Below are 18,630 nucleotides of genomic sequence, written 5' to 3' on the forward strand. Positions count from 1 at the left end.
ACTTCGGATGTGTGTGTGCACCCGTGTGCTGTGTTCAAGGACACAGAGGAGTGTCAGCGGCAGCCCCCCTTGTCTGAATTTCCCCCTCTTCCCCATAGAGCAGCTCTCACCATTCCTGTATCCTATAAAAGCCACAGAAGGCTTTTCAATTTACAAAGGCTTTCTGCAACTGCAAGAAAAGGGAGTAAGAGATGTCATTAAAATGAGTAGGTTAATTCATATTTCATATTTCACATGCTACAACTGCTTTTTTTGCTTTTTTATTACATCATTACAATCTTTTATAAAAATGGATGTAATAGTTCCTTACTGTCCCTCAGGCTGTGCTGTCCAAGATTCCTGTGCTTGGTAGCTGGATGTGAGAGCAATTGATACTCTTGTACAGTGACAGCTCATACCACCCTCCTTTGGCTCATGGGACCCATTTATTCCATCTAAGCCCACAATGTTTACACGGTCAGTCCGGGATCAGAGGACCCAAACTGTTTTTCTATGTTGGCTGGGTCACCAGGAGGCAATCCAGACCTGCATGCTAAAAAATCAGCAACAGCTTCTCCAGGGTAGTTTGCCCCAGGCAAGCCTGTTCTTGGGCTGATGGTAGCAGAGCTGTATGCTGCTGTGTACATTATTTACTGTGTCCTCCTGATGTGAAGAAAATGCCTCAAATGAATGGGAAAATTGGAGTCAATTTGTCAGTAGGCTAGACCATCATTTACTCCCTTTGTACTTCGGTAGTTGTATAAGCAATGGAAATAGCCGGGTCCTGTGAAATAGAGAATGGACACCTAAGTGGGAAGATCTGACAGAGTGGAGAGCTCTGGTGGCTTCCATGCTCAAAGCATTTGGTGCCTTGTCACCTCCAGTGAGCTGGGGTGCTTGCTGGCATTTTGCTGAAGTTAAGGAAGCTCAGAGATGGTACTTCTTTTATAAGTGGGCTTGAAATCTGAATAATTTCTAGGTAACTTGCAGAACACTAACAATCAGTCTTAAAAACACTAGTTGTCAAACTTTCTGAATTTATTTAAAAACCATTTAGTCTGGGAAGGAGCTGCTAATCAAAGAGCATAATGGACCTATAAAACAGTGAAGTAGAGTCCTACTTGTTAACCTCAGGGGACCGAAGATATAGAGAGGATTGATTCAGGCTTTGCATTTGCAGTTGTATGTTGGTATGAAAAAATGTTCAGGGAATTGGGCAAAAGCTGCTTGAGGAGTCTTCCCACAGGGAATGAGGTTACTGGTCCTTCAGGCATACTTTGTGAGCAGAGCCTGGGACCAGGTTCTTCCACTTCGGTTACATGTGGAGCCTATCTTGAACTGAGATGTGAAGGCAGAGTGGAAGCATTTTTAGAGCTGTCCTCTCTCAGGAGGAGTGACTGACTATAAATTGATAAGGCAAATGATAAGCAGCCAGGTTTAGGGGGCTGTACACCGCAAAACAGAGACTCAAGACAAACTGTTGCAATTAGGGGAAGAGGTTTTGCTCCTTAAGGCCAGCCTGGGGGCTTGTGCTGCGGGCTGCTAGTTGTTGAGAAATGTCACAACTGGGACTTAGTGCTGTGTGCCTGGGGACGCAGAGCTGTTTGTGCAGCCCCATGGCTCAGGGTTGTGACCCCCTCTCAGCTGGAGGCCAAGCAGGATGGGTCTCTGTGCTCCTGGGTGCCGGTGTGCCTGTTGGATAAGAAGGTGCCTCCAAACAGCTTTGTGACCTGCCACTGTGCCATGCCTGCTGCAACAGGTCACAAAGGTGTTTGGAGACAGTTTCCCATCCAGTCTGCACACCAGCATCCTCCCTGCGCTCAGCATGTCTCTACCAGCAACCACCCCAAAACACTGTGGAGTACCTGGGATATGGGAGACTGGAGGACTTCACAAGGAGGCGTATGCTTGCATTCATCTTTCCTGGGGTGGTATAAAAGAGTAAACAATTGTTACTCTTTGTGATCTTTGAGGTTTGAGAGGTATCCTGAAATATTCTGTACTAACACATTACCATGCTTCATATTGCCTGCTGGCCTTATTTTTTAAAAACCTCGTGAGTGAATGCAGTGCTAATTGGAATAGGTGTTTCGTACATGGTGAGCTTTGTGGACTATGAAGGGAAAGGTCATATTTTCTTCCTGAATTAAATAGATACCTAAATGTAGTTCTTTTTATTTGCTGGTTTAGAGACAGGGTGAACAATTTTCCGGTTTATGGACTGCAATTCTCTACATACTTTAGTTACAGCTCTTGGCATAATTTTCAGTCACTTTGGGAAAGTACAAACACTGGAATTCATTGATTTCACACATATGTATGAATAGACACTTCAGAGCCATGGGCAGCCCTGCCCCTGGTGATGGTAGGAGAGGGTGTTTTGGACTGGTTTGATTGCCTGTTGTTTTTCACTGCTTTTGAGCAACCCGTGAAGCACAATCTACAGTCTTTATTGTGGAATGTTAAAAGAGTAGTGTAGAAATTCAGGTGGCTTCAGTGACAGCAATGGCCCCAACACATTGAGAGGGGATAGGTAGAAGGATGCTGGTGCCCTGCTCTCCCTGCTGCTGGAGCTCCTGCTGGAGCTGTGGCTCTGCGGTGGCTCAGAACTTTTCTTCCATCTTAGGGCTGCCCTGGGGCTCTCACTGGTCTGGATTTGGCTTTCATATTTTAATGGCTCCTCCACTGCTTCCACATCTAGAACATCTTTGGGTGGCCAACAAGGCTGTTTCTTGGTGGCATGCAGCAGCCCTGGGGCACAGAGGTAGAGAGGAGCATCACAGGGGTAGGATTCTCAACCTTCCTACATTGCAGGGAAGGAATTGGTGCTGCCACTAAATATCCTTTCTCGCTGTCCCCAAAACTTGCAATGCTTCGTTGCAGCATTTGCCATATTTCACAGGTCATTTTTTTTCATTTTTGATCTTGAAGTAGTTAAAAATAGAGCAGATCAGCAAGTAGCCACACCACAGAAAGCCTTGTCACTCCTTCTTTCTCCCTGCATCTTTTCATGTTTATTTTTTTTAGTTTAAATATCTTCTGCCTTTAAAACACTTACAGCAGTTCATCTGTAGAAGGATGATAGCTTTCTGGATCAGTCTGCATCCTTATGTGTTTGGGGTTTTTTTGTTGTTGTTTTTTTTTGGCTTTTTTGTTTGGTTTTTTTGGTTTGTTTGTTTTTGTGTTGGTTTTTTTCTTTTTTCCTGAGGAGGACAGCCACACATGTCATACACAGGTATTTGGGAAGTTCCTGAGTGGGAGTGGAAGGTGGTGCTCCAGCTCCCTGTGTGTGCAAGTGGGAGTGGGTGTTTGTGCACTGCTGCTCCCCCAGCTATTTAAAAGAGATATATTTGTACCTTGTAAGGAAAACTCTCCTTATCGATTAATTGAACTGGCAGTGTTACTTAGTGCCATAGAGGCACTAAAGGCAGGAAAGGACAGAACATCATTTTTAGATTGGCTGTAATTCAGAAATATTGCTTATGTTAGTGTCTTCACACTATATTTAAAAAAAAAAAAAGGAAAAACTGCTCTAAGCTTAGGTACCAGCTATGGAGATAAATGTATGATCACATTGTTGCTCTTAAAAATACCGAGAAAGATATTCTGGGATCCTGAAGGCTGGACTGACAGTGCCTGAACTGGCTGCAGGAGGGTGACGTTCTATGCAGAGCCTACAGGTACTTATTTGGGCAGTGAGGAGAGCTCGGTGTTCCGAGAGGTGAGTCCTGGGAGCTGAGCAGGGGCCCTGCGGGCTGTCCAGCGAGGGGCTTGGGGCAGAGGTGACGTTTGAATCCTGGCCCCTCCCGAAGCACAGCTGTTTCTGTCCAGATGGTGCACTGGGTTTTGCTTTGGAACTAATGGCTAATTATAAAGGCTCACTGTTCTGATGACAGCTGTGAAGGTAAAGGTGATGTTCAGCTCTGATGCGATAGATGGAGAAACAGCCTCGGGAGTCCTTGAGTCTGACAGACGTGGGGGCGGGAGCCCTGCCTGACACAGCCATAGAGATTCTGTCCAACTTCTCTATTAGTCATGAAAGTAGGCAGCCTCTCTCGCCTGTGTGGCCTTTTTAGCAACAATTATAAAGTGTCCTAGGTGTCAAGGGGACAAAAGAGGGAAAGGACTCTTTTTGGAAACTTGCAGAAGTGAGCTGTGAAGTAAATCCCTAAGGAGATCAGTCATCCCCGGGCAAGTCCAAAGCCATCTCTAATTTTGAGCTCCATGGCAGTGTACCAAGAAACTTTTCCCCTTCACACAAAAAGTTCCCTCCAAGCAAGGAGAAACATGGAGGGAGACATTCTCATTAGCTGAAGTGTGCTCTTTACGCCTCTGCAGTTCTGGCCTGGGGTTTCTGCTGCAGCAGTGGTAGGAGAAAAGAGTGTGCTGCGTAAGACAGAAATATGCTTGTGGGTGGCTTTGCCCATCCTTGCCTTTGTACAATGAATTTGGAGTCTTCCAGCAGAGATCATAGAATGTTGCAGCCACAAAACCTGGTCTGAATGCACGGATCATTATTAGTACAGACATTTAACTATAATAGCATTGAAGAAAAAACATTATTTGCACTTACAAAGGGAGTTACTGGCTGCATGTAGATTTAGTATATCTAATCAGTGAATGCTGCTGGTTTCTAGAGGCCAAGGCAGATGATCTGGGTTGGTCTTCAACACAAGGTGTTGGTTATGTTTGTGTATTTATATGACAACCAGGAGCGTGTTAATGACTTGTCCAGTAACTGATCATGACACCTCTCAGCAGAGGTGTCTGATGTGAGGCTGCCAAGACATGTAAGGTAGAGGTTGGGAGTGGCAGATGATGTCAGCTGGTGAGAGAGGGACAGAAGGAAAGAGGAAAAAGAGGAAGACAAAGTTTGGAGGAATAGAAAGGGAAAACAGAGAATGAAAGATTCAATCTGCTGAAAGACAGCAGCACTTATTGCAGAAGTAGGGTTAAGAGGAAGAGCAATGGGGAGCTATGAAGGGAGAAATTCAGGATAGATCTGGTGGTGCTCAGGGTACCTGGGATGCAGAAGAAGCTAAGCATGAGATGTTCATGTTCAGCAGAGATGGTGCAAATCAGACCAAAGCTGATCTTTGATGGAGATGAGAAATTCTTGGCAATGATGATTGGCTTCACATTCAGTCAGGAAACAAATATCAGGCAAGAAATGGGGTTGTGCTCGAATTGCATCAAGTTCTAGCAGACAGCTATCCACCCCGGTGCTGCGTTGTTGGCAGGCTTATCACTGAGGCCATGGAGTAGGTAGATAAATAGACTACACACGTCCTTCCTGTTGAGGGGAGGGAAGTGTGCTGGCACCTGTGCAGACTGTGCTCTGTTGCACCTAAATGAAGAGTGCTGTCAGTCCAGCAGCTTTGTGGAAGGAAAGACGGCATCTTTGGTGAGACTTTGCAGTTGTTAAATTTTCTGACTTTTTAAATTAAACTTGTTTAACAATCTTCTCTTCCAGACTCTGCAGTTTGTGTAGACCTCCTAAAGCTATTGAACAAAGAAATACCTGGAGAGAGAGTGAATCCCAGAGTCAATATTTGCCACCGACTAAGAAAAGGGATGCACCAACAGCTGCCTATGAAGTTTTATCAACACTCCTCCCCAGACATGCACTCTAATCCCATGCAGAAAAGCTTACATGCACCAATGCATGGAGTTTGGAGCACAGAATCTGCATCAAAATAACCATTCAGTTTCCTGTATATTGCGTAAGTATGAACAAGTTGATAACAAGGCATTTTAAGAATGGCAACGCAATGCAAATACTGTGCTACTGTGTTTAAAAGAGGGAGGATATGTCATTAACGGAAAAAAATGAGACTGGGTGAGGCTACATGGCTTCAGCACACTTCCCTGGGGTACCCCTGGGTCTGCATCAGGCCCATATTCAGATTTCCAACCATGAAAATGGTGTCTATTTAAAGAGAGGCAAATGCTTTTGGAGTATTAAAGATGCTTCACATTTGTTATGTGTTTATTGTAATGAAAAATGATGTTATTAGTTCAGCTGGTTGAAATTTTTTGTGTGGAACATTAATCTTGTAGAAAAATGAGCCTCTGCAGATACTGACAGGGTGCATGAAGGCAAATTATTATTTCTTGCAGAAAAATGGTATTTTAAGGAAAAAAGAAATATTTATTTAAAAAAGTGTCATGGTTGCATGAAAAATCTTGGTAGTATTCCAGCCAGCACATCCTGCAGTGCCTACAGTCTGTAAAGTGGTGATTTATTTTGCCTAACTGGAGGTAAGGAACACTTTTCTGCTCTATTCAACAGCGGATGGATTTGGCCCCAGTCTGATTACTATTATTTTTACACCCTTATGATGTTTTCTGAGACATAGTTTCTACGAAGTAACCTGGAAATCAAATTATGCTCCCTTCACTCATCTTGGAGGCAAACCTTTTCTGGGCTGTTTGGAGCTGTCGGATGCCGTTGGTAGAGCTGCTCTTAGCTCCGGAGCTGGCTCGCAGAGCCGGGGGTCTGGCCACCCAGGCGCTGTGTCTCGTGGGACTGGAAGGAGAGTAAGAGTTCAGGCTTCATCACCAAGGGAGATTTTTCTCTGCATTTGTGTAGCTTCATACACCTTAACTTGCCTATACATAATTTGTTTAGTCACTTACTTGTATATTCATAAATTGTACCCCCCCTTGGACTAAGAAATCAAAAAGGAACATTCCGTTTTTTATAATGCGGTAGTTAACTCTACTCATATGCACATAAAGGATTGTTTCACTGAAACCTGTCACTCAAAATTAACACAGACTATGTACAATTGGAAAAAAAAAAGATTTTTTGGATATATATTTTATTTGACAGTGGTTTAGAATATCATACAGTAAACAAGATTTCTGTAAAAGTTAATTTATCCATAGTGGTGCGTTTCATAAAAATAGTTGCTCACTTACAGCCTTTCTGTGACTATTAATACATGGAATTATATTTATAGAGATAGAGCTGTACAGGGTAAATTCACAGCTAACACTACACAGAAATATTATTTGGAATGGGGTTTAGATGATGTGCTGTCTTCACAGGTTATTCATTACAGCCGCATAAAGCAATTACTGCACAAGGAGTAGCTGTGAACTGTGCAAATTAGAGTTTATGCAAGCATAATCTCAACTGTTTTTCAGATTTCATTGTTTGCTTTCTTTATACATAAAAATAAGATACTGGGACGTGCATCTACACTACAGAAGCATTGTCCAAAATCAGATTCAATAAATTAATGGCAAATTATATTGTATTCTAGTTCAGGGGATAAAGATATAGTTTTCTTTTTCATTAAATAAGAGTTTTATAAACAGCTACATGGACTTGTGCTTTCTTAGAAATTATAAATGGATTTTTATTTCTTAAAAAAAATTGTTTGAAAGCTGCAAAATCCTTGACTTGAGGCTTTTCAAATAATTGGACAGGAAGAAACATGCCTATAAATTTCTCAGTCCAGTGCAATGTTTGAGACATACAGCAATGTGCTAATTTCTTGGAACAAAGCCAATTTCAATCTAATTTTTCAGCAGAGCATGTGAGGAACTAAGATTGCTAGAGAACATTAGTTTTTAAGTATGAATTTTTGACAGTACTTAGCTTTATGATTTTTTTTTTAGTTACCAATGTATTATTGCCCAGGATTTTGTTTTCATTTTGACAGACAAAAGCATATGCACATTTACACAGACAGACACGCATCTTTTTGAAACAAGATAGTGACTGATTGACTGAACTCGGAGTTATTTCCTGTGAAGGCAGACTGGAATGTTTACCTGGCACTTAAGGCTTGAAATTCAAAACAGACAAGCAAGAAAGACAAAACAAAACAAAAAAAAGACCGAAAAAAAAATAAATGGAGGTAGGGAAGAAATGATAACATGGAAACCATTTTAAAAATGGAAATATACTGAATCTACTGAATGAAGACACCAACAACTGTATTTCAGAAACCAGTCTAATTATTGTTAACGTGTGTCTTGGAGGCACCTGCTCTGCCAAACTGAGGGGATGAAAGGTGAGAGTGTCCTAATTAAATGCAGATGGGTATGAAACATAGCACTGTTGATAAGTGAAGCTCTCATTCTCTGCAGGAGGGAAAGGCCTTTCCTTAAGGAAACTGCAGCTTTTTCTCTGTAGCACTCTTCCCTTCTTTGCAAGGGCCTTGCCGATGTCTGGGTTTTGAGCCTGACTGATTGGCTTGCGTGCTACCTTGCAGGATTTGGGGAACCTGTAATAAATCGCTTTTGAGAATAATTTGCAAACACAACTCCACCCTAACTCCTTTCCAATGTACAGAAATATGGTTCGTTCACAAAAATGGCAGTAGAAATGGTATCACAGAAACTAATCCACTGGATTCCCCACTCCCGTAGCGCCCAGTGAACTATGCTACAGAGTATCACGTGGACTATCCCAAAGCGTTAACAGTGGAGACGTGTCATGGGTGTACAGTTCCAAACAATGCTTCAAAGAAACCCTTTAACCCCTGTCTAGATATGTTGAGAACAATTTATTTACAACATTTTAGCTCAGTGAAAAGATCCTCTCCGGTTTCAGCTTGCTCCGTGCAGTTTTATTTAAGGCGATGTTCCAGTTTGTGATTGCTCTAACTTGTTCCAGTTTCTTGATACAAAGTTTGAATGAAATCCAAGTCCTTCATGCAGTGGGAAAAAAATGCTAAAGCTACACTGCACTATCCTTCTCTGATGTACTGTCCTTCATATTGTTTTGGTTTCTTCCATAGCTGCCAAAGTCCCTAAAATGGAACTGGGACTTTAGGGTCGGTTTTAGATCTCTGTGTTGACTGTATGCTTTTGAACTTATTAGATACTGTGCACATTGTCATGGAATTACACACTAACGTTTTCATTCCTCGATGCTTTGTGTATATGTGTGATAGTTAAAATAAATTAAAACAAACCAATGTGAGACAAGAACTAAGAAGAATGTTCTGCGTCAGTTTGAGACAGTTAGAGGGCAACAGTCCCTTGCTTATCTGCTCATGGCAGAAGTACCAGACTTCAGGACGCTAGGTAGCTTATCCGAGCCAGGGATTTTCCATGGCCCTGGGGAGACCGTTGCCTTTCGAACTGTGGTGTTGGTGCTGCGAGTGCTAATGGAGTGGAGATGTCCCTTCCTGGGGAACTCGCTGGGTTTCCCATCAGGGTCCCTCTGGCTGTGGTCCATATCAATTCCAGGCGAGCTGCAGCGGTTGCTACTGTATGCCTTGGTAACACCTGTATCAAGCTTGACGTGATCGGATGCTGCAGCTGACTTCTTCTCACTGGTATTTGTGGATTTGTGATCTTCTTTTTTGCTAAGAGTTCCTCCTCTTTTGCCTTCTGGCTTCCTCAGCCTCCCAAACTGTTCATCACTGGTTCCAGCACACACGTGCTCTCTTGCGCCAGCCTCGATCATAATGCTGTGTCCCACCACTTTGCTTTCTGAGGTGGGCCTGCCACCATCAGTGGTCTTATTTTTGCCTTCTGAATAGCCTTTCCAAGAAGCCTCTTCATGCTTTGACCTGTCTACCTTTTTAGGACTTGCTGACCTTTCTCTTTGTTCTCCTAACCTTTTCTTTTTGTGACCGTTCACCGAAAGCTCCTTTGGTTTCCTTACATCGTGTTCCCTCTTGCTATCCCATGTTGGCTCTGGGCTTATCTGGTGAGAAGGGTCAGAGGGTGGGGCTATGTGTGATGAAGATAATGGTGAGATTATGTCATCAAGGGAACGGCAGACCTGGGGAGGTGGCAGAGGGAGCACTCCAGGAGTTTGGTTCGTCTGTTGTAACAACAAAGAGAAGGGAGTTAAGGGTGTATTTAGCAACACAGTGTGTAGTGCATATACATTGTGAGCAACATTGACACCCAAAACACACTGATTTAGGAATGCAAGATTTACACTCTGTCTTAGGTGAGGTGAAACTCCCAGGGGAGTCAATGGGAGGAAAACAAAAACAATCCCCCTGCCTTTTCTGCCCCACCCTCCCAAAAAGAGTCAGGGAGAAGCAAAAACCACAGGGCTGATATTGAAAATGTTAGAAACCTTGGTCTTTTTTTCATATGGATTCTACTTTCCTCCACCTATGTTAAATTATTCTTAAAATAATACAGGCATGTGCTCATGAAATCAAACTGCCTCTTTTGTATCTGTATAATGGATTTCTTAGCTGGGCAATATCAGCGCTGTCTCTAAGGACAAATGAGAAGGACTTTCTGCCATCTATTAAACATGCCTCTACAAGCACATAATAATTGACAAGAATTTGTAGCTCAGATAAGGTCATCATTGAATTCTGTCTCATATTTTTTCTAAACAGATATAGTATTGCAGTGTTTATGGCCCCACAATTCTTAAAGGGTACTTACAAAGCTCTGCCTTTATATCACAGCGTCAGCTGCTGTGCATTTTGAATTTCTCCTGGTTACTTAGCCGCAATACAGCATGATTAGATTGTGCAGATCCTGTTTAATTTATCTAAATAGACAACTTCTTTGCTGAATCATAGTGGTTTTCCTAATCCATTGGTACAAAATAGAATATTCTGAGATGCCTTTCTCTTGCATACACGATCCTCATTTCTTTTGGTTAACATTCCAGCAGACAATGAATCCATCACAACTAATGACAAAACGACTCCTATTCTTACCCATCTACACTGAGGTTAGAGAAATCACTGAACTTGGCTAATGTCATTGCCTATTTAGCACCACTGCCTGGCTCTGAACAGTATGAGCAACAATCTGTCAGAGATGAAGGACTATCTTGGGAATCCATGGAAATGAAGTGGAACTCATGGCAAGAGCTGTGTATTTCACAGGGGAGAAAATGTAACCTCCTAGCTGAAAAAACAAGCATGGACTTCTGTGGGTCAGGACTAGTATCTCTCAGCGATATCAACTGTCCTTTAAAAGATACATTTATTTTTCTCAGTGCTATGGCTGCTTTCAAATTATCATGAACATGCACATCATCTCAAAAAATGGAATGGGTTTTACCGCCCAGCCTGGGATCTGCAGCTTGCTTGACTGTGACAGCACTTTTAAGTTAATAGCTTGATTGAGTGATTGCTGTCTTGCAGATAAAAATAGGAGAGACAACAGAGAGGTGGGTGACAGTGCAGTTAGCTGAGGAGCTATTTATTTTCCCAGATGGTGTTTGTCATATGCTTTTGCATAATGAGCATATGTGTGGAGAGGATTAGCATTTGAGAGGGGTAGAAAGTACAAGTTCTGTGTAAGACAAATAAACTTAGAGCTGGGAATCTAACTGGGCTGAGGGTCTCAACTGATTTTCTTTTTTAAAAAAATCCCATTTTCTTTTTTAAAAAAATCCCACTTTCTTACCCTCCAGTTAAGGCTGAGTAATGTACCATCTGCTCCCTTCTTGGCACTTAAGCAAGAAAAAATAAAGGGAAGGCTCATGCATGTAGAGTGATCAGTTTTTAGGAGCTTGCCTAGAAAAAGCATCTACTTAGATGGGCTTGTTCTTCACCTCTGCTCTTCAGCAGCGTCCCCCAGTAGAGAACCACAGGCTATGCCTAAGAGGGGAATTGCAGACACCACGTAGGCTCTTCTTAGATTTGAAACCCAGGGGATCCCATTTTGGTTAACACTTGAATTTGGGACCATGGATGGGGTCTGAGTCACTTTGCCTGTTTCCTAAAACTATCGCAGGACTCTGCCAAGCAGCATGAAGCTGGGTGCACTAGTGGGGTACCTGAGCTAGCACTAAACAAGCCACCTTCGGCCTTAGAAAAACAAGTCTGTGCTTTTTATGGCATTGTTGCACCTCTCCAGGGTAGAGCTGGTGAGCATTGGCCTGACCAATGCATTTGACTCATCTGCAGTCATCTTTCCCACTTGTTCGTGAGAGGATATTTTACACTGAGTGGCAGTGAAGAGCAGTGGACCATTACCAGATCTTGTGTAAGGCTCTAAGAGCACCTGAAGTTACAGAAACAGCTCATTACTTTGGGAACTATCAGCTGGACACCCATGAAAACATCAAATGGCCTAGAGCAGAAAGACGCTTTCGGGTAACAAGATCACCTCTGTGCAAATTGTGCCACTATGCTCAAATCAGCTGTTTCTCGTCCAAGAGTGGCCACCATTCAAAACCAGCATGGCAAACACCTCTCACCACTCTGGTGGGGCATGAAGGGTAATGTTGTACCAGTTACTTGTGGGACACTTAAGGGAGAAGACCTGGGGATGAGTGGTCTGCTGTTTTATTCCCTAGAGACAAGAGAACTGATTTATAAATGGACTGTCCCCCTAGACTATTTTCTTTTTTTTTTTTTTTCTATTGCCTTTTCTGGAGGGGAGGGAAAAACCACCAAACATTGTAGTGAGAAATCATAGCAGGTTAGAACCTATTTCAACAAAAGTGAATCAATGTATTTGTTACATGTACTGATATTTAAATACAAATATCTATAAACTAGGACATGCAATTTTATATGCATTACTGGATTTCTGCCTCTCCCCCAGAAAATACTAAGAAAAAAGACAGTCTGTCCAACTAAGCAAGAAGACTTGTGGTCACAGCTTAAAGGGAAGTTTGGCTCTGAGACAACCTATACAGGCTATATTTCCAATGGCTGAGGGAAAAAATCTGCCATGAAATAAAACTATCATTCATATTCTGCATTGATATAGTACTTGCAAGTAAGAACTTGAGAAAATTGCTTTCTATGAGGTTTAAGTACCATAAGTCTGACACAGCTAAAACCCAACCAGCTTATTCTTTCAAATGAAATGAAACTATGTAGAAAAAGTCATCCTCAGCCTTGGTTAACATTAATGCCAACAAGCAATTGTTGCAATATATTACTGGCTAGTGAGGAGAATGCTGATGTGAGGGTGTCGTAATTGACTTTCCTCTGATATTATGGGAAAATACCAAAATTACTAGAGCAGAGCAAAGTGCAGTAATGTAAGTAATTTGTTGCTCAAAAGAAAACCTTTTAACGAAAGAGCTGTGTTCAAACCATGTGCGTTCATTTGGACTTGTTCAACTAGAGCTAAAATGATTACTTTTCCATAACAAATATATGCAAGACAAATATGCAAAATTCTATTCTGTAGAAAAAGTAAACTAATGATTTTTCTTTATGCTTATTCTAGGGTTATGACTATGTTTTGAGAGAGTTATTAATATTTCTGAATAATTTTTTGCTGTAGTTTTTAAGCCTTATATAAAACCTAAGTGCTAATTGTGAACATAACCTAGTTTTACTGTCTGTTATTCCAAAGTATCTCAAAATATGTTGCAGACATATTAAACTGGAGACAGAGCAACGATTTTCTTTCCTTTACCTCTTCAAGGAACTGAAGATCGTATTTATTTAATAGAGCATGAACTATTAATGTCCAAACAGCTTACAAGCAGAAATGAAGCATTTGTTTGAAACTGCTGGAGAGATTTAGGGATGATGCAGTTTTAAATTTCTTTCTGACTTTGTAAAAAATGGATATCATCCTCACTGTGGAAGAAATAATTTTTGAAGACATACAACTCACTGAAGCCTACTAGATGCCTTCCTCCCTTCTTTGAAGGGAGAAAATCTCCCTTGACCTACTAATTTAGACAAGATAAATGAGCTGGGAGCAGCACTACAGTCTGTCACTGTGATGGCATTTGATTTTGTGTAATTTACTAGGTGTTTTCTGGGCGGGTTTAGCTTCCACAAGCTCCTATTATACAGGTTGGTGACACTTCTCCATGAGATGTGTAAGAATGGCTCACCTACGACCTGTTCCACGTAACTCCCAGGCAAGGAGTACACTGCTAACTGAGTAAGAAACACCACAGACACAAGATCTTGAGTGTGTAAGAGAACACACAGGACATGGGCACAGCCATTTTGGAGGAAGAGTGACAAGGACAAAACATTAGAGGCAGAAATTTTCTGTCTAAAGGCTTTTTTGATTGAGGTAGAGCTGCCATACACATGAATCGTTTGCTGTGTCAGCTTACACACATTCAACAGAGAGGAAAAGCAGGGTACTACTCTCATATGTCTACCTGTTCTTCTCTTAAGCCTGGTCTTCTACCTGGATCCAGTGCTTGCTGATGGCTTATGTCTGAACCACTCATAAAAGAAACGTGGCTATACTGCTAATGGAGAAGAGATGTCTGCCTGTCTGGCATTCTGAGCATTGCCTTATGCACTAAGTTGGAGGAAAGAGCTCAGCCTAGTCATAAGTTTTTTAATTTCCTGAAACACTTACATTTCTTTACAGGATGCCCTTCTGTCGAGTCTAGTCTTGCTGTACTTATCTGTTCTGCCAAGGTCTCAGGTTAAGAGATGTTAGACCTTATATTTCTGACTAGGTTCTCCTTTTGCATTAAAATATTTTAAATAATTGCTGCATAGTTTATCCAGAATGTGGGAATTTTTTACCAGATAAAATAAACCATAAAATGCTAATATTAATTTATTTAGTATTTAATAGTAATGTTAAGAGTAAAAATGACATCACATTTTATTACTTAAGTACAATAAAATCTCAATGCCTTTTTAATTTCCAAATTATGCGAATAAGGAACAATATTGAAGCTTTGAAGGTTTTCAGTAGTCTGAATGAAACATTTCATGAAATGCCTAAGCAGCTGTTTTCATATCTTCCCAGAATTACTTTCCTAGGGAATCAAAGAGGTTTTGATTAAACAAAAAGTATGGTGTTTTATTTTTTCTCCCACTTTTTGTCTGAAATTACATATTACCAGAAGGTGGCAAGCAGTTTTTACAGATGCTGCTAATAACAAAAATGGGACAAATTGTCCCCCGGTGAGTATCCACTGATGTTGGCAGTGTTATACCGGGAATGCATTTGGCTCTTTCTCATTATAGCTTGACATGTCTGTGATGTTCCTGATTGTATTGGTCTCCTGCAGCTTGTCTTTAACACTCTCTAAGGAGGAATATTTCAGAATATTTAAAGAATCTTTAATCTTTCATCCTGGAGCTTCCACAACCCAGACATACAACACCTTTTGCCTCCTGAAAGAAATGATTCTCTGGGGTTTTGGTGGTTAGAAATGCTCTTGGTACCTTCTGCCCAGCTATCAGCCCCATGCAAATAGGACACAACACGCCACCCTTTCCCTCAGCCTCTTCTGGAAAGCGAGTGGCAAGGGGCTCTGCCCCCACCTTATAGGTTCCCCATACTACTGCTGTGATATGGTCCTTCGTTTGGTCAGTCACCACAGGCACATCCACCGGAGATAATTTTTTCATTATTAGCACTGCCCTTATACTTTTTCTTTCAGCTACAATGGTAGTGTCCTCCGGGTGCAAAATGTTGATTCTATCTACAGAAATAACATACACGCCATATAAATTTACAAAAATAAATCCAGATGATGCTCAATTATATTGGCATAGGAACTACTTTTCTTAAATGCAGTTAAGTGGTCTGTTTGGCATTGTGAAGTCTTGATTATGATGCAATGAAAACCTAATCTAATTTCTTGCTATCTTAATGTAACCACATTCGTTATGCTGCTTGCCTGATTGTACTCAGTAATGTCATTGCAACTCTGAATGTTTCTAGTAGCTTGTAAATATAACTTTGCTTAAGAGTGGATTTTTTTCTGCTTTCTAATATTTTTTTTTGGCTTTGCACATTTGTTTTTGCAAATATTGAGGATGGTTGGTCAGAGTAACCAGAGTGAGTTAATAAAGTCAGGAAGGATTACAGGAAAAGAAACATGCTTTTGAGTCCCTTCACCCTTTATTTCTGAATTTTGTGCTCAGTGTTTTCAGAAAAGTAGAATGATTCCTTAAGAAAGACTGGTGTTGATAGGATGACACAATTCCAGGCCTAGTCTCTCTGTCATGAAAGTGATTATACTTTTTTATTTTTGTCACTAGTCCAATATTGGAAGAGGGAGGGCACTTCTACTACTGGGAGCTATTGGTGGCATGGTTTATGCAGGCTTCCACAAGAACTGAAAAGATGTGACTGTAAATGTAGGTAAGTAAGTGAGGAGGACTTTTATCTCCTCTGTAAACTTCAAAAATTTAATTTCATATCCATAAAATCCAGAAAAATCACTCATTGACCTATTCCAACACTGAGAAGGACAGCCCTTCTTCCTGCTTTATTCAGTTCCCAGTGCCACTGATACTTTGATGCCCTACTTCTCTTCATGTTACTAATCATTACTGATGAGCAACAAGTTTTTTTAGGTTCGTTCTATCCATCTTCCATTGTTTGCCTCACCTAGATACTAAATGGAAAATGCCTCAAATATTTTTATAGCAGAGATAGCCTTCCAAGGGCCATCTGATGAGACTTTGAATGATCTTGTCTCACGTGAAATTCACTTTCATCATAATTTCTGTAGTCTGCATGGAGTTTTCTAGAAAAAGTGCTTTCATGCACAGAGATCTAGTTTGAACATTATTAAAACGTACTTCAGAAAGAGCAGCTTGTTAGTTACACTTGGAAGAGCAAATCTGCAGAAGCTCAAGAGATGATATTCCTTATTTTTGTAGCTAAGGGGGCAGAGAGAAAGGGAAAATGTAAACCTGTGAGGGCAAACATGCACATTGCAAGGGAAAAAATACTAAAAACAGTTAGAGAAATGCTGAATGTTTTCCTTAAAGAAGAAAGTCACACACATTGATTTGTGTTGGCTTTAATCCGTAGAAAGCACTCTGGATGAAAGGACTTTCAATTTTTTATGTAACGTATTCATTAAATATAGTTAACAAAGAAACATGGGAAGCGATTGATCTGACTTGGAGAGTTCCTATTCTTATTCTGCACCGTTTCTGATCCTACACTGTACCCAGCACGTCCTCATTATATCCCTTTCTCTGAGTTTCCTGTTTAATTATGGCACTGCTTCACCAGTATTTTACTGTCCTAATCACTTGTGATAATAATTTAATTGCCTTACAGTCAGTGAGAGATATATCTCAGAAGACGTTTTGAAATAGATGTCTGCTCTTCGGTTGAATGTTTAAACAACTGATGTTGGGGAGCTCCTTCTGGGAAGACCTTTTGGAGGCAGCGGATCAAAGTTGAGTGGATGGACAGGGAGATCTACATCTAGTGCCTCACATCAGGTCCTTTTTACCAAGCACAGGCCACTGCAAGTAAGTGGCCTGAGACCATTCAGGCTAATACAAGAGATGATTAATGAAACTCAGAGTTTCTGCCCTTGAGAGCAGATGGACTGGATGGTCTCCAGGACTCAGATGATCTTGTGGTGCTTCTTTAGCCCTCTCCTGGTTACACTGTCATTGTTTACCCCTTATATAAATCACATCTATAAGCAATTCACTGTGATTTTTGTAATAATGCCTGAACTCTGCTTCATTTGGCTCTCTCCAACAACATCAGTCACAGCTTACAACAGGACCAAGACAATTTTAACACTGCCCTTACAATAGCAAGACTAAAAAAGGGTAATTTTTCTATGCAGAAGAGACTACCTGAAGTGTAGAATTCGAGAGGGAAAAGGTAGGCAAAAGCCACAGTTACAAACAGGTTATATTTCAGACCCCAAACAGGCAGATTAATTTAGTAAGCTGGTTTACTGATTTTCTGTAATAATCTTCTGACTGTGAATCTTAAGGCCAGATGATTATATGTACACATTTTATCACTCATTCCAAGACCCATTTTAGCTTCTTCGATAGATACGAATCTAGTAGAGTCCCATCCAGTAAATATTTAAACCAATGATCATGATCGTTAATCTGAATGGATTTGTAAATGTGATTTTTTCCTTAAATTAAGTTAATGTAGCTGCATAAATGTTACAGGTTTACATGCTAATACATTGAACAGCTGCAATGAAAAGTTTCAGCCTGTACAGTGCTTTTATCCAGCACAGCAAGCTCCTCACTGCTGCGCCAGTGTTAAGTCTACGGGTAGCCTAACTGCTAGTCTTGAGTGATGTTGATCTAACCGCACATTATCATTCATGTGGTCCTTCAGGCTGTTTGGTACCTTTTTCTGAAGCATTCCCGTTCGGTCCCCATGTGTTGCCTAACCTAGTTGAGAGGTGGCGTCCCTGGCAATGGGAAGGCTGGATTAAAATGATCTCTAAGGTCCCTTCCAGCCTAGGCCATTCTATGATTTCTATGATTTATTGAGCATCTCATATATCTATCAGGTGAGACCTACTTAGGCAAAAGAACCTCATCCCTTCAGTAAAGGAGATTTTATTTTTTCTCTGTGGTCAGGCAGTAGAGTAGAAGCTGCAGAAAGCTCAGCAGTGCCATGCTGGCACTGGAAAATCTACATTGCCAGTTACTGCATAATTAAAAAAAGATAATGACTTTAAAATTAGCTTTTATTAATAGAATTAAGCCACATTAAGTCAGAAAAGGTGTTCATAAATATGTTAATAGAATGTGTAGTATTAATGAAAAACATTCTGCAAAGATTGAATAATTTAAGAGTTGGATATTACACACTTAATTAAACTTATATATTAAAATTATTAATTATCACAGCTAAAATGGGCCTTGACAGTAGGCATCACATCCTGTCTGGTCAATAAATAGCTGTCATTATTAAAGTAATGTAGATAATACAACAAATTTATTCAATAAATGAGGAATTTAGAGCATGTTGACTGTATATAAAATGCCCCTAGAAAGTTGTTTCTGG

The sequence above is a fragment of the Apaloderma vittatum genome, unplaced genomic scaffold, assembly GCF_000703405.1.
Source record: "Apaloderma vittatum isolate BGI_N311 unplaced genomic scaffold, ASM70340v1 scaffold1424, whole genome shotgun sequence".
Classification (NCBI taxonomy): domain Eukaryota; kingdom Metazoa; phylum Chordata; class Aves; order Trogoniformes; family Trogonidae; genus Apaloderma; species Apaloderma vittatum.